Consider the following 13,758-nt stretch of genomic DNA (forward strand, 5'->3'; position numbering starts at 1 on the left):
CAAAAACCAAACAAACCCAAAAAGAACGTAGACAATAGAAAAAGAAAATGGAAAAAAAACCCCAGCCCTGTGGCTGTGTGTGAGGTTTTCTTTCCCCTGCCATTCCTCCCCACCTTTACTCCTGATATGTGAAGGTTTTTTTGTTTTGTTTCAGCTTGGCAGTCCTTATCTCTCTCTCGGGGAGTAACAATTTATGAAGAACACTCTGCATTCCAGTGTCCGTTATAAGGACCGTTTGATGAACTGGCACTGCAGACATTGAGGGATATGCTGAGAGATAAAGGACTTGTTGTTGCACCTGAAAAAGTACAAAGGTCAGCTCTGTGGAAGTATTTGGGCTGGCGCATTTCTGATGCCCAAATCCGACCACAGAAAATCGAACTGATGACCAGTTTACGAACTGTTAAAGATGTTCAAACGTTGTTAGGGAATATTCAATGGGTCCACCGTTGTGTGGACATTTCCAACTCTGATATTGCTCCCTTGACTGTGTTGTTGCACAGTGCCAACACAGTCTGCAAAATTGAGCTTACCACAGATCAAAGGACTCTTTTACAAAAAATCACTTGTTGCTTACAAAATATCTTGGTCATCTTGGAAGATACTGAATTTACCGATATCGCTTTTGCTTTGTAACAATAGCGAATCCCCATATGCATTTATTTGTCAATGGCAAAACAAAAGAGGGGAATCTGGGAAGGATGGAGACCTGAATGACCCTGCCATTGCCAGAAGCAAGAGAACCGATAAAGCTGAATCATTCTGGGTATTGGAATGGGTGTTTCTGGGTGTGCAGCCAAAAACGAGCATTCAAACCAGACCCAAAGCTGTGGCAGAGTTAGTACAAAAAGGCAGATCTCGAATTATTGAGATCAGTGGTCAAGAACCTGCAGACATTAGCATTCCAGTTAAGGCTGTAGACCTAGAATGGTGGTTACGAAATGTAATACCACTTCAGGAAGCCCTATTAGGATTTGAAGGACAAATACATTCGCAGCAGCCGCAAGGGAAAAAAGTGGCAGATATTGTCATGAAAGCAGTGGCTGGAAAGAATGAAAGTCAGTATGCAACCACTGGTGGATGGCCTTACTGTATATACTGAGGCCGGAAAACGACTGCATCGTGCTGTTTGTGTATGGCACCAACGTGCTGAATGGCACAAGCATATTTTGGAGGGACAGCCCCAAGATTCTTTACAGACCTTAGAATTAACTGCTGTTGGCTGGGCCCTGTTGAATTGGCTAACCACCCCTCTTAATGTTGTAACGGACTCATTGTATGTAGCAGGAGTAGTCCCAAGATTAGAGGATGCTCTTTTAAGACAGACAACTAACCCAAGATTAGGAGCATTGTTTGTGCAATTATGCTCCACGCTTCAACAACGCACAGAGTCTTGATGTGTTATTCATGTGCGAAGTCATCAACTTGACGTAGGACTAGGAAGGGGTAATCAGATAGCAGATAGCTTCGTTAGTCCAGCTCAGCATATGCCCCCTATGGGTAAATTTTGTGTAGCAAGACAGAGTCACAACCAATTTCACCAGAATGCCAAAGGATTAAAACGACAGTATGGCTTAACAGAGAATGAAGCCCGTAGTATTGTACAAGCCTGTCCAAGATGTGGAAATCACGGTCCAGGAATAGGGATCGGAGTTAACCCTAAAGGGCTAAAGTCCTTAGAGCTTTGGCAGATGGATGTCATTCATATTGGGGAATTTGGAAGACTAAAATATGTTCACGTGACAATCGATAACTTTTCGAAATTTGTATGGGCAACCGCATTACCTGGTGAGAAAGCACAACATGTGTGTAAACATGAGTGATAGAGAAGAGCCACCGGTGATAATACATCATCAAAGTATAAGGTTGAATGAAAAGACAATTATTCCCAGCTTTCGAGTATTATATAGAGATCCAGTAACAGGAATATGGAAAGGACCTGTTGCTGTAATATTTAATGGTCGAGGATATATGTGTGTTTCCACAGAAGGTGGTCCTAGGTGGATACCAGCAAAAAGCATTCGACCCTATCAAGAGACGTCATCAGAACGTGATCAACGGCCTACACAAGAAGATCCTGCACAGGAATGAATGAAGAAAGCTGTAATTGTGGGAATTGTGATCCCTGGGTGTTGCATAACTGTGGTGACTGTGATAATAATCAGTGGCCCTGTAATATGGACTATTAAGGAACAAAATTGGAAGAAAGTAAAAGAAAACTGTAGGCATTCTTGTAAATGGAAACAGTATCGAAAAATGTATGGGTTACTCTTGCACAAGTCTTGAACATTACTAGTTTTGTGCCAGTTTGGTGACCATTTGTGACTGTCTTATAGGACTTCCCATAAAAAAAAAAAAAAAAAAAATTATTTTTTTTAACTTTAATCAAACAATGCAAGAGTTGAAGTTACAGTTTAACATCACTAGTAACCTACCCTTTCGATGGGAAAACCAGAGAGAAGCATTCGATAAATATGATAATTGGGATAACAAACTTCCAATTGGATCCAAACCACAAGAACTTGAAATTGTGGATTCACTGAATGCTATGTATTGTTTTTTGGTTTTTTTTTTTGTTTTTATAGGTTTAGCATCGTGGTCTGAGGTATAGAAGGAAACAAGACTAGCGGACCAAGCAGCACCAACAATAATAATCCCATGGGGAACAGCAGTGATTGGGAGCGGAAATGGTGCAACATTACAATGCGAAATAAAACTCACTCCGCTCCTGGCACTGCATTACCAAGACGATTACCACCAGGATACCTTTCGATCTGTGGTAATCGAGCGTGGGCAGGCATGCCCTCTAACCCAAAGAGTGGACCATGTACCATTGGTCAGCCCAGTTTGGGCATTCCATATCATCATCCAAATCAAACTCATCCCACAAGGTGGAAAAGAGACCTGAATTATGGAATTTTTGGGAAAGATCTTTGCATTTCTTTTGCTATCAAGAGTCGCAGTCATAAAAGTGCATAAAAACTTAGAAGACTTATTTTGTTGGGTAGTGAAGCAAGCCAACATGACAAGTCGAATTTTGTCTGAACTGGCTGAAGCAATAATTTTTTCCTTTTTTTTGGTTATTATTGGCGCATGGTCATGGCTGTGGTGATTTTGACCTAGGTATCTCCTTTTTTTTCTCTTTTCTTTGATTTGGATGGATTATCCAACTGGTTAGGATTGACTGGTTGGCTTAGGAGCGTATTAAAAATGGGATTAATGTTGTTGATAGTTATACTTGTAGAAATAGTTCTTTTCAGTTGTGTAAGGTTATGTCTAAGAAAAATGCTATCGCGAACAACAAATGAACCCTGGCTTGTTCAAAACAAAAAGGGGGAATTGCAGAAGGATGGCTCATGATTTAATAGCAGTGAACAATCCAGGGTTTGCTGTCTGTAGCTAGGCCTGACCTTGAGATAAGATAAAAGGGAGTAGAATACAAGAATGTGGAATCCAGCGCGGGAAAGTCCCGAAGAGTTGTGATGAGAACTTTGTATCTGCCCCTTTCACGTGCTCAAGAGTGTCTGGCCAGTTGCGTGACAGCATAAGGCGCGTGAACAGTGGGACATAACCAATTAGGATTTGTTTTGTTAGCGCGTGCACTATTGGGATAAGTATATAAGAAGTGTAAGGTGCATGAATAAATGAGAACGATCATACTCATATTGAGACTCCATCGTTACTCCGGGTCCACCTCCCACTCTGACACTCTCCTGGGTGGAAAACTGGTTGGATGGCTGGGCCCAGAGAATGGTGGTCAATGGAGTTAACTCAATCTGGAGGCCAGCTACAAGTGGGGTTCCCCAGAGCTCGGTACTGGGTCCAGCTCTGTTCAATGCCTTTATCAATGACCTGGATGAAGGCACTGAGTGCACCCTTAGCAAGTTTGCAGATGACACTAAGCTGGGTGGAAGCGTGGATCTGCTGGAGGGTAGGGAGGCTCTGCAAAGGGATCTGAACAGGCTGGACCGCTGGGCCAAGGCCAATGGCATGAGGTTTAACAAGGCCAGATGCCGGGTTCTGCATTTGAGGCACAACAACCCTATGCAGTGATACAGACTAGGAGAAGAGTGGCTGGAGAGCTGCAGGGAAGAGAAGGACCTGGGGGTGTTGGTTGACAGCCAACTGAACATGAGCCAGCAGTGTGCCCAGTTGGCCAAGAAGGCCAATGGCATCTTGGCTTGGATCAGAAACGATGTGACCAGCAGGTCCAGGGAGGTTATTCTCCCTCTGTACTCAGCACTGATGAGACCGCACCTTGAATACTGTGTTTATTTCTGGGCCCCTCACCACAAGAAGGATGTTGAGGCTCTGGAGCGTGTCCAGAGAAGAGCAACAAAGCTGGTGAGGGGTCTGGAGAACGAGTCTTAAGAGGAGTGCCTGAGAGAGCTGGGGTTGTTTAGCCTGGAGAAGAGGAGGCTGAGGGGAGACCTTATTGCTCTCTACAACTACCTGAAAGGAGGTTGTGGAGAGGAGGGAGCTGGCCTCTTCTCCCAAGTGACAGGGGACAGGAGAAGGGGGAATGGCCTGAAGCTCCACCAGGGGAGGTTCAGGCTGGACATCAGAAAACATTTTTTCACAGAAAGAGTCATTGGGCACTGGAATAGGCTGCTGAGGGAGGTGGTTGAGTCACCTTCCCTGGAGGTGTTTAAGGAATGGGTGGATGAGGTGCTGAGGGGCATGGATTAGGGTTTGTTAGGAATGGTTGGACTCGATGATCCGATTGGTCCTTTCCAACCTGGTGATTCTATGATTCTATGTGAAAGCAGTAGCCTCTATCCACAAGTAAGTAGTGATAGGATGAGAGGAAACAGCCTCAAGTTGCACCAGAGGAGGTTTAGATAAGACATCGTGAAAATTTTTTTTCACCGAAAGGGTTCTCAGGCACTGGAACTGCTGCCTGAGGAGGTGGTAGAGTCCCCATCCCTGGAGGTATTTAAAAGACGTGTAGACAAGGTGCTCAGGGATATGGTTTAGTAGTGGACAGGTACGGTTGGACTCAATGATCTCAAAGGTCTTTTCCAACCAAACCATTCTATGATTCTATGATTTAAGTCTTAGAGGAGATGCATGCACATTGCAAAAGCCACTAAAACCCTCCACTGCCAGCTATGGTAAATTCTATAGAATTTAATTTATAGTCCTTATGTAAGGAGGAAATTATAGTTTTAATTGGGGTGTAGATGGGTATCAGGGCTATACGTGTGTGTATATCCAGTGGATCTAACCATCCGTTCTGTGAGTAGTCCAGGAGCTAGTCTCTGCTACATGAGACAATGGACTGACTTGAGAGGAGGAGATTGGCAATTCCTGGCCCCTTCACAGTAAAGTGTTTGACTAATTGTTATAGGACCTCTCCCAGTGAGAAGTTCAGACAGTCTAGGAGATTCCAACAGACAGCCCCAGCTGTGCATAAGCCAATTCATAGGCACTACTTATATACCTCAATAAGAGATTTAAGATCGTCAGTGGGGAACTTGGCAGTCTGAGTGACTCCTCCAAGCAGTTCCTGCTGTAGAATTGACCTAACTGTACATAGGTAAGATACTTGTAAAAAGTCAGTAGAAACTATTCCTAGGTTGGAAAGGACCCACTGGATCATCGAGTCCAATCATTCCTAAAAAAATCTAAACCATGCCCCTCAGCACCTCGTCCACCCGTTCCTTAAACACATCCAGGGAAGGTGACTCAATCACCTCCCTCAGCAGCCTATTCCAGTGCCCAATGACTCTTTCCGTGAAAAAATGTTTTCTGATGTCCAGCCTGAACCTCCCCTGGTGGAGCTTCAGGCCATTCCCCCTTCTCCTCTCCCCTGTCACTTGGGAGAAGAGGCCAGCTCCCTCCTCTCCACAACCTCCTCTCAGGTAGTTGTAGAGAGCAATAAGGTCTCCCCTCAGCCTCCTCTTCTCCAGGCTAAACAACCCCAGCTTTCTCAGGCACTCCTCTTAAGACTTGTTCTCCAGACCCCTCACCAGCTTTGTTGCTCTTCTCTGGACACGCTCCAGAGCCTCAACATCCTTCTTGTGGTGAGGGGCCCAGAAATGAACACAGTATTCAAGGTGCGGTCTCACCAGTGCTGAGTACAGAGGGAGAATAACCTCCCTGGACCTGCTGATCACGTCGTTTCTGATCCAAGCCAAGATGCCATTGGCCTTCTTGGCCACCTGGGCACACTGCTGGCTCATGTTCAGTTGACTGTCAACCAACACCCCCAGGTCCTTCTCTTCCCTGCAGCTCTCCAGCCACTCTTCTCCTAGTCTGTATCACTGCATAGGGTTGTTGTGCCTCAAATGCAGAACCCGGCATCTGGCCTTGTTAAACCTCATGCCATTGGCCTTGGCCCAGCGGTCCAGCCTGTTCAGATCCCTTTTGGAGAGCCTCCCTACCCTCCAGCAGATCCACGCTTCCACCCAGCTTAGTGTCATCTGCAAACTTGCTAAGGGTGCACTCAATGCCTTCATCCAGGTCATTGATAAAGACATTGAACAGAGCTGGACCCAGTACCGAGCCCTGGGGAACCCCACTTGTAGCTGGCCTCCAGATTGAGTTAACTCCATTGACCACCACTCTCTGGGCCCGGCCATCCAACCAGTTTTCCACCCAGGAGAGTGTGCACCTGTCCAGGCCAGAGGCAGACAGTTTCTGAAGCAGAGTGCTGTGAGAAACTGTGTCAAAGGCTTTACTGAAGTCCAAGAAGACTACATCCACAGCCTTTCCCTCATCCAGTAGTTGAGTCACCTTGTCATAGAAGGCGATCAGGTTAGTTTGGCAAGATCTGCCTTTCATGAAACCGTGTTGACTGGGCCTGATCACCCAGTTCTCTTGCATGTCCTTCATGATAGCACTCAAGATCACCTGTTCCATGACTTTCCCCAGCACTGAGGTCAGACTGACAGGCCTGTAGTTCCCTGGATCCTCCCTGCAACCCTTCTTGTAGATGGGCACATCAGGCAGCCTCCAGTCTGGTGGAACTTCCCCAGTCAGCCAGGACTGCTGGAAGATGATGGAAAGGGGTTTGTAAAGAACACCCGCCAGCTCCTTTAATACTCTTGGGTGGATCCGATCCGGCCCCATAGACTTGTGGGTGTCTAGCTGGGCAAGCAAGTCTCTAACCGCCTCCTCTTGGATCATGGGAGCCTCATTCTGCTCCTCTAACTCCTGGGTTTGTACACAGAGGGAACAACTTTCCTTACTATTAAAGACTGAGGCAAAGAAGGCATTAAGTACCTCAGCCTTGTCCTTATCCCCTGTCACTGTTGTTCCTTCTGCATCCAATAGGGATTGAATATTCTCCCCAGTCCTCCTTTTCTTGTTAATGTATTTGTAGAAAGATTTTTTATTATCTTTCACAGACTTAGCCAGTTTGATTCCTAGTTGGGCCTTAGCCCTCCTGATTTTTTCCCTGCATGATCTCACTTCCTTCCTGTAGTCCACCCAAGACGCCTGTCCCTTCTTCCAAAGTTCATAGACATTCCTCTTCTTTTTGATGCCTCTCAAGATCTCCCTACTCAACCAAGCTGTTTTTTTCCCCTGCCTGCTCCTTTTCCAGAACATGGGGGTGGCTTGCTCCTGAGCTGCTAGGATTTCATTTTTGAAGAGCGCCCAGCGCTCTTGGGCTCCCTTGCCCTTAAGGACTGTCTCCCATGGGACTTTGCCAACCAGCCTTCTGAACAGTCCAAAGTCTGCCCTCTGGAAGTTTAATGTGACTGTTTTGCTAATCCCCTTCTTCATCTCACCTAGAACTGAAAACCCTGTCATCTCATGATCGCTTTGTCCTAGCTGTACTCCAACTGCCACATCCCCCACAAGGCCTTCTCTATTCACAAACAGCAGGTCGAGGAGGGCACCCTCCCTTGTCGGCTCACTCACCAGTTGCGTGAGGAAGTTGTCTTCCACACACTCCAGGAACCTCCTAGACTGCTTCCTTTCTGCTGTATTGTACTTCCAGCAGATATCCGGAAGATTGAAGTCTCCCACGAGGACAAGAGGTAGCGATCTAGAGACCATCCCCAGCTGTTTACAGAAGAGCTCATTATCTGCTTCTTCTTGGCTGGGTGGTCTGTAGCAGACTCCCATCACAATATCTGCCTTCTTGTGGGCTCCTCTGATTTTAACCCACAGGCACTCAGTCCCTTCCTCACCGTAATGAGCTCAAGGGTATCAAAGCACTCTCTAACATAGAGGGCTGCCCTGCCTCATCTCGTACCCTTCCTGTCCCGCCTGAAGAGTTTATACCCCCTATGGCTGCACTCCAGTTATACGAGTCATCCCACCATGTTTCCGTGATGGCAATGACATTGTAGTCACCTTGCCCTACAACAGCTTCCAGCTCCTCCTTCTTATTGCCCATGCTGCCTGCATTGGTGTAAATGCACTTCAGCTGGGACGGCGAACCTTCAGCCCTCATAAAGGGAATAGAGCTCATTCCCAATTGACTGGTCCTTGGAATAACTAATGCCACAGTGATAGTTAGGTAGGACGGTTACACAGTACACAGTTAAGAGGAGATAATCATAGAATTATAGAATGGTTTGGGTTGGAAGGGACCTCAAAGCCCATCCAGTTCCAACCCCCCTGCCATGGGCAGGGACACCTCCCACTGGATCAGGTTGCTCAAAGCCCCATCCAACCTGGCCTTGAACACCTCCAGGGAGGGGGCAATGGTTCATGTGTGCGTTGGAATGGTCACATAGGAAGAGCCATCTGGCTTATAAGAATTCACTAGAAAAGTAGTTCAGGGAGTCACAACTGATCCAGCTGAAGACATTGTTGCAAGGGGCCTTACAGTGGAGGATCCTGTTGCCATTCAGCCAGCAACCAATTAGCCTGTTGGAGGGATTTGATTCATGTAGTGAGTTAACCTTGGCCGGCAGCCAAGTGCCCACCCAGCCACTCTCTCACTACTCCTCCACAAGAGAGGAGATGAAAAACCTCAAGAGTCTGGGTAAAGACAGGGAGACTGCTTAACAAATAATGTCATGGGCAAAAAAAGACTTGACTTGAGGAAAATTTCATTTATTGCCGATTAAAAAAGATTTGGGCAAAAAAGTAAAATAACACCTCACTCCCCTTTTTTCCCAGGCTCAACTTCATTTCTTCATTTCAGGCTTTTCTACCCACCCCCCACTCCCAAGTGGCACTGGGGGGATGGGGAGTTACAGTCAGTACACAATAGTTCCTCCCCACAATTGTCCCCTATTGCACTGTGGGTCCTCTCCATGAGCTGCAGTCCTTCAGGAAAAAAAAAGTGCTCCAGTGTGAGTTCTCCACAGGCCACAGTTCTTATCAGAAGAATCTGTTCCATTGTGGGGTTTTCCACAGGCTGCAGCTCCTTCAGGAAATATCCAGCTGCTCTGGTGTGGGATACTCAATGTGTTGCAGTGAATGAGGCTCCCGTGATTCAGGAGGAGGTGGTTAGAGACTTGCTTGCCCAGCTAGACGCCCACAAGTCTATGGGGCCGGATGGGATCCACCCAAGAGTATTGAAGGAACTGGCGGATGTCCTTTCCAAACCCCTATCCATCATCTTCCAGAGGTCCTGGCTGACTGGGGAAGTTCCACTAGACTGGAGGCTGGCTGATGTTGTGCCCATATACAAGAAGGGTTGCAGAGAGGATCCGGGGAACTCCAGGCCTGTCAGTCTCACCTCAGTGCCAGGGAAAGTCATGGAACAGGTAATCTTGAGTGCTATCATGAAGCACATGCAAGAGAACCGGGTGATCAGGCCCAGTCAACATGGGTTTACAAAAGGCAGATCTTGCCAAACTAACCTGATCACCTTCTATGACAAAATCACTCAACTACTGGATGGGGGAAAGGCTGTGGATGTAGTCTTCTTGGACTTCAGTAAAGCCTTTGACACAGTTTCTCACAGCATTCTGCTTCAGAAACAGTCAGCCTCTGGCCTGGACAGGCGCACACTCTCCTGGGTTGAAAACTGGTTGGATGGCCGGGCCCAGAGAGTGGTAGTAAATGGAGTTAACTCATTCTGGAGGCCAGTCACAAGTGGAGTTCCTCAGGGCTCAGTACTGGGTCCAGCTCTGTTCAATGTCTTTATCAATGACCTGGATGAAGGCATCGAGTGCACCCTCAGCAAGTTTGCAGATGACACTAAGCTGGGAGGAAGTGTCGACCTGCTGGAGGGTAGGGAGGCTCTGCAAAGGGATCTGAACAGGCTGGACTGCTGGGCCGAGACCAATGGGATGAGGTTTAACAAGGCCAAATGCTGGGTCCTGCACTTGGGGCACAACAACCCTATGCAGCGCTACAGACTGGGGGAAGAATGGCTGGAGAACTGCATGGAAGAGAAGGACCTGGGGGTGCTGGTTGACAGCCGACTGAACATGAGCCAGCAGTGTGCCCAGGTGGCCAAGAAGGCCAACGGCATCTTGGCTTGGATCAGAAATGGGGTCACCAGCAGGTCCAGGGAGGTTATTCTCCCTCTGTACTCAGCACTGGTGAGACCGCACCTCGAGTACTGTGTTTATTTCTGGGCCCCTCACCACAAGAAGGATGTTGAGGCTCTGGAGCGTGTCCAGAGAAGAGCAACAAAGCTGGTGAGGGGGCTGGAGAACAAGTCTTATGAGGAGCGGCTGAGAGAGCTGGGGTTGTTTAGCCTGGAGAAGAGGAGGCTGAGGGGAGACCTTATTAATCTCTACAACTACCTGAAAGGAGGTTGTGGAGAGGAGGGAGCTGGCCTCTTCTCCCAAGTGACAGGGGACAGGACTAGAGGGAATGGCCTGAAGCTCCGTCAGGGGAGGTTCAGGTTGGATATCAGAAAAAAATTCTTCACAGTAAGAGTCATTGGGTACTGGAACAGGCTGCCCAGGGAGGTGGTTGAGTCGCCTTCCCTGGAGGTGTTTAAGGAACGGGTGGATGAAGTGCTTAGGGACATGGTTTAGGGAGTGTTAGGAATGGTTGGACTCGATGATCCAATGGGTCCTTTCCAACCTTGTGATTCTGTGATTCTGTGATTCTGTGATTCTGTGAATGTCTGCTCCAGCATGGTCTCTTCCACGGTCTGTATCTGTTCTAGCGCCTGGAACACTTCCTCTTCCTTCTTCTCTGACCTTGGTGTTTGCACTGCTGCTTCCCACTCTTTTTTCTCTCCTCCTCTGCCTGTCTGGTGTTTTTGTCCTTTCTTAAATATGTTATCACAGAGACGCCACCAACTTTGCTGATTGGCTCAGCTGTGGCCAGCGGTGGAGCTGCCTAGAAGCAGCTGTGTCAGGCACAGGACAGCCTTTGACCTCTTCTCACAGAGTCCACCCCTGCAGCCCCCCGACAAAATCTTGCCACATACACCCAATACAATTTGTCACATGAACATTTTCCTATGCAAAATATCCTGATAAATTAGCTGGTTTTTTTTTAAAACAAACACTTTGTCTGTGAGTGTTTGTGCAGTAAATCCTTATTGTCAAGTATGATTAGCATGGATCACAGCAGAAAGAGGCAGCCAACAGATGTAGCGGTTTGTGCAGCAGTTTCTGGGCTCTGCTTCTCTGAGGACTTCTTGAGATCTCCTTGAAATTCTGGGCACTTTGTCTAGAATCTGGAAACTCCAGGGAAACCTCAGAGAAACTAGAGGATGCCTGCTGCTGTCTAGTAAAGCTAAGCGTAAGGTAAGGAAGGACAGCTCTATCAGCTTCTGAAAAAGTCAGCTGTCCTAATTAAAGGGTGCCTACAGCCATTGTTCCAGCTAACCCCTGATTAGAGAGGGTCAAGCATCCTTTTAGTTGCTGCTAGGGAGAGGCCTATATAATAGCCAAAACACAGGTCCCAGAATGTAGTGAAGATGGCAACCAAGTGTGGCAGTTTGCACAGCAGGGCACCGAAAACCATGCAGCTAGTTGAAAAATAAGTGGGATAATATCAGGCTTGCCTGTGACAAGCTGTGGGAGGACACACAGTGGATAGAAAAATGAGGTGCTGGTATGGGCCCTCCACTTACTGCCACAGGGCATACTGGGGACGTCGCGGCACAGTTGAAGTTCTGTGGAGATGAGCTGGGGGCTCCTGAGGTAGTAGGAGCCAGGAAGGAAAATTTTGTTGCTTGGGCGACAAACAGGAAGAGATGGAGGCTACCGTGCTGCTAGAAAGCTATGATCTGGTTGCCGTCACTGAAACTTGGTGGGACGAATCCATGACTGGAGTGTGGCTATCAAAGGCTACAGGCTGTTCAGAAGGGACAGACCGGGAAGGAGGGGTGGAGGTGTTGCCCTCTATATCATGACACGCGGAAACACACTTCACAACTCAGGAGAGTTATAAAGCAGGTATGTTTTATTGCCACTGCTGGGGTGCAAGGGGGATTCTCCTCCTAGCTTGCACACCGTGTTGTCTAAGAAGCAGCTACTTATAGTGTAAAGGCATACATATTCACTAACATGGGTTAGGCTATTACAATTAGTTCGCTGAAAGGGCGTTACTATTATAATTATTTCCATTATCCTAAGTCCACTCTTCAGCTTAGCTGAGTTGGCTGTGTTTCAAACCACAGAACCGGTTAGCGCTTGTCTCACTGAAGCACAGCTGCACAGCTTCTGCCTGGGCACTGAGTGTTTCTGATAACATGTCCTTGTTTTGAAGTTACTGAATGCCTCTTGGTTAATCCTTTATTCCCTGTTTCAGTCAGGAAAGGGATAGAATGTGAAGAGCTGTCCCTGAAGAACAGCCATGACCAGGTTGAAAGCTTGTGGGGGAGAATCGGAGACCGAGGCAACAAAAGGAACCTTGTGGTTCGTGTCTACTACAGGCCACCTGATCAAGGGGAGCCTACTGATGGAGCCTTCTTCCTCCAGCTACAGGAGGCTTCACGCTCACAAGCTCTCATCCTACTGGGGGACTTCAACTACCCTGACATCTGCCGTAAAAGTAGCACAGTAAGCTGTAGGCAATCCAGGAGACTCCTAGAATGCATAAGGAATCAAACTGCCAACTCTTCTAGGAGTCAGTCAGTAGGACCCCCTGGGACATGGTCCTCGGAGATGAAGGAGCAGAACAGAGCTGGCAGATCTTTCCATGGATGCTTTCCATAAAGGCAAGAGTGCTCAGTCCCCAAATGTAGGAAATAAGGCAGAGAAGGGCAGAGACCAGCATGGCTGAGTGGAGACCTGCTGGTCAAACTGAAGAGCAAGAGGGAACTGCACAAGCAGTGCAAGCAGGGACAGGGAACATGGGAAGAGGGTAGGGACGCTGCCCGGTTGTGTAGGGGTGAGGTCAGGAAGGCCAAGGCGCAACTGGAGCTGAACTTGGCAAGGGAACAGAAGACTAACGAGAAGGGCTTCTACAGGTACGGCAACCAGAAAAGGAAGGTTAAAGAAAGCGTACTCCGACTGATGAAGGAAAAGGGAGACCTCGTATCAACAGACGAGGAGAAGGCTGAGGAACTCAACAGAATTTTTTGCCTTGGCTTTCACCGACAACCTCTCTCCTCACCCCTCCTGGGTCAACAGACAACAAGAAGGGGACCAGGGAGGTAAAGACCTTCCCACTGTATGGGAAGATCATGTTCTTGACCACTTGAGGAACCTGAACATTTATAAGTCTATGGGACATGATGAGATGCATCCCAGAGTCCTCAGGGAATTGGCCGATGTGGTGGCCAAGCCACTCTCCACGATGTTTGAAAAGTCATGGCAGTCAGGAGAAGTCCCTGGTGACTGGAAGAAGGGTAACATTGTGCCCATTTTTTAAAAGGGTAGAAAGGAGGACCCTGGGAACTACTGACCTTTCAGCCTCACCTCTGTGCCTGGG

The sequence above is a fragment of the Cuculus canorus genome, chromosome W, assembly GCF_017976375.1.
Source record: "Cuculus canorus isolate bCucCan1 chromosome W, bCucCan1.pri, whole genome shotgun sequence".
NCBI lineage: Eukaryota > Metazoa > Chordata > Aves > Cuculiformes > Cuculidae > Cuculus > Cuculus canorus.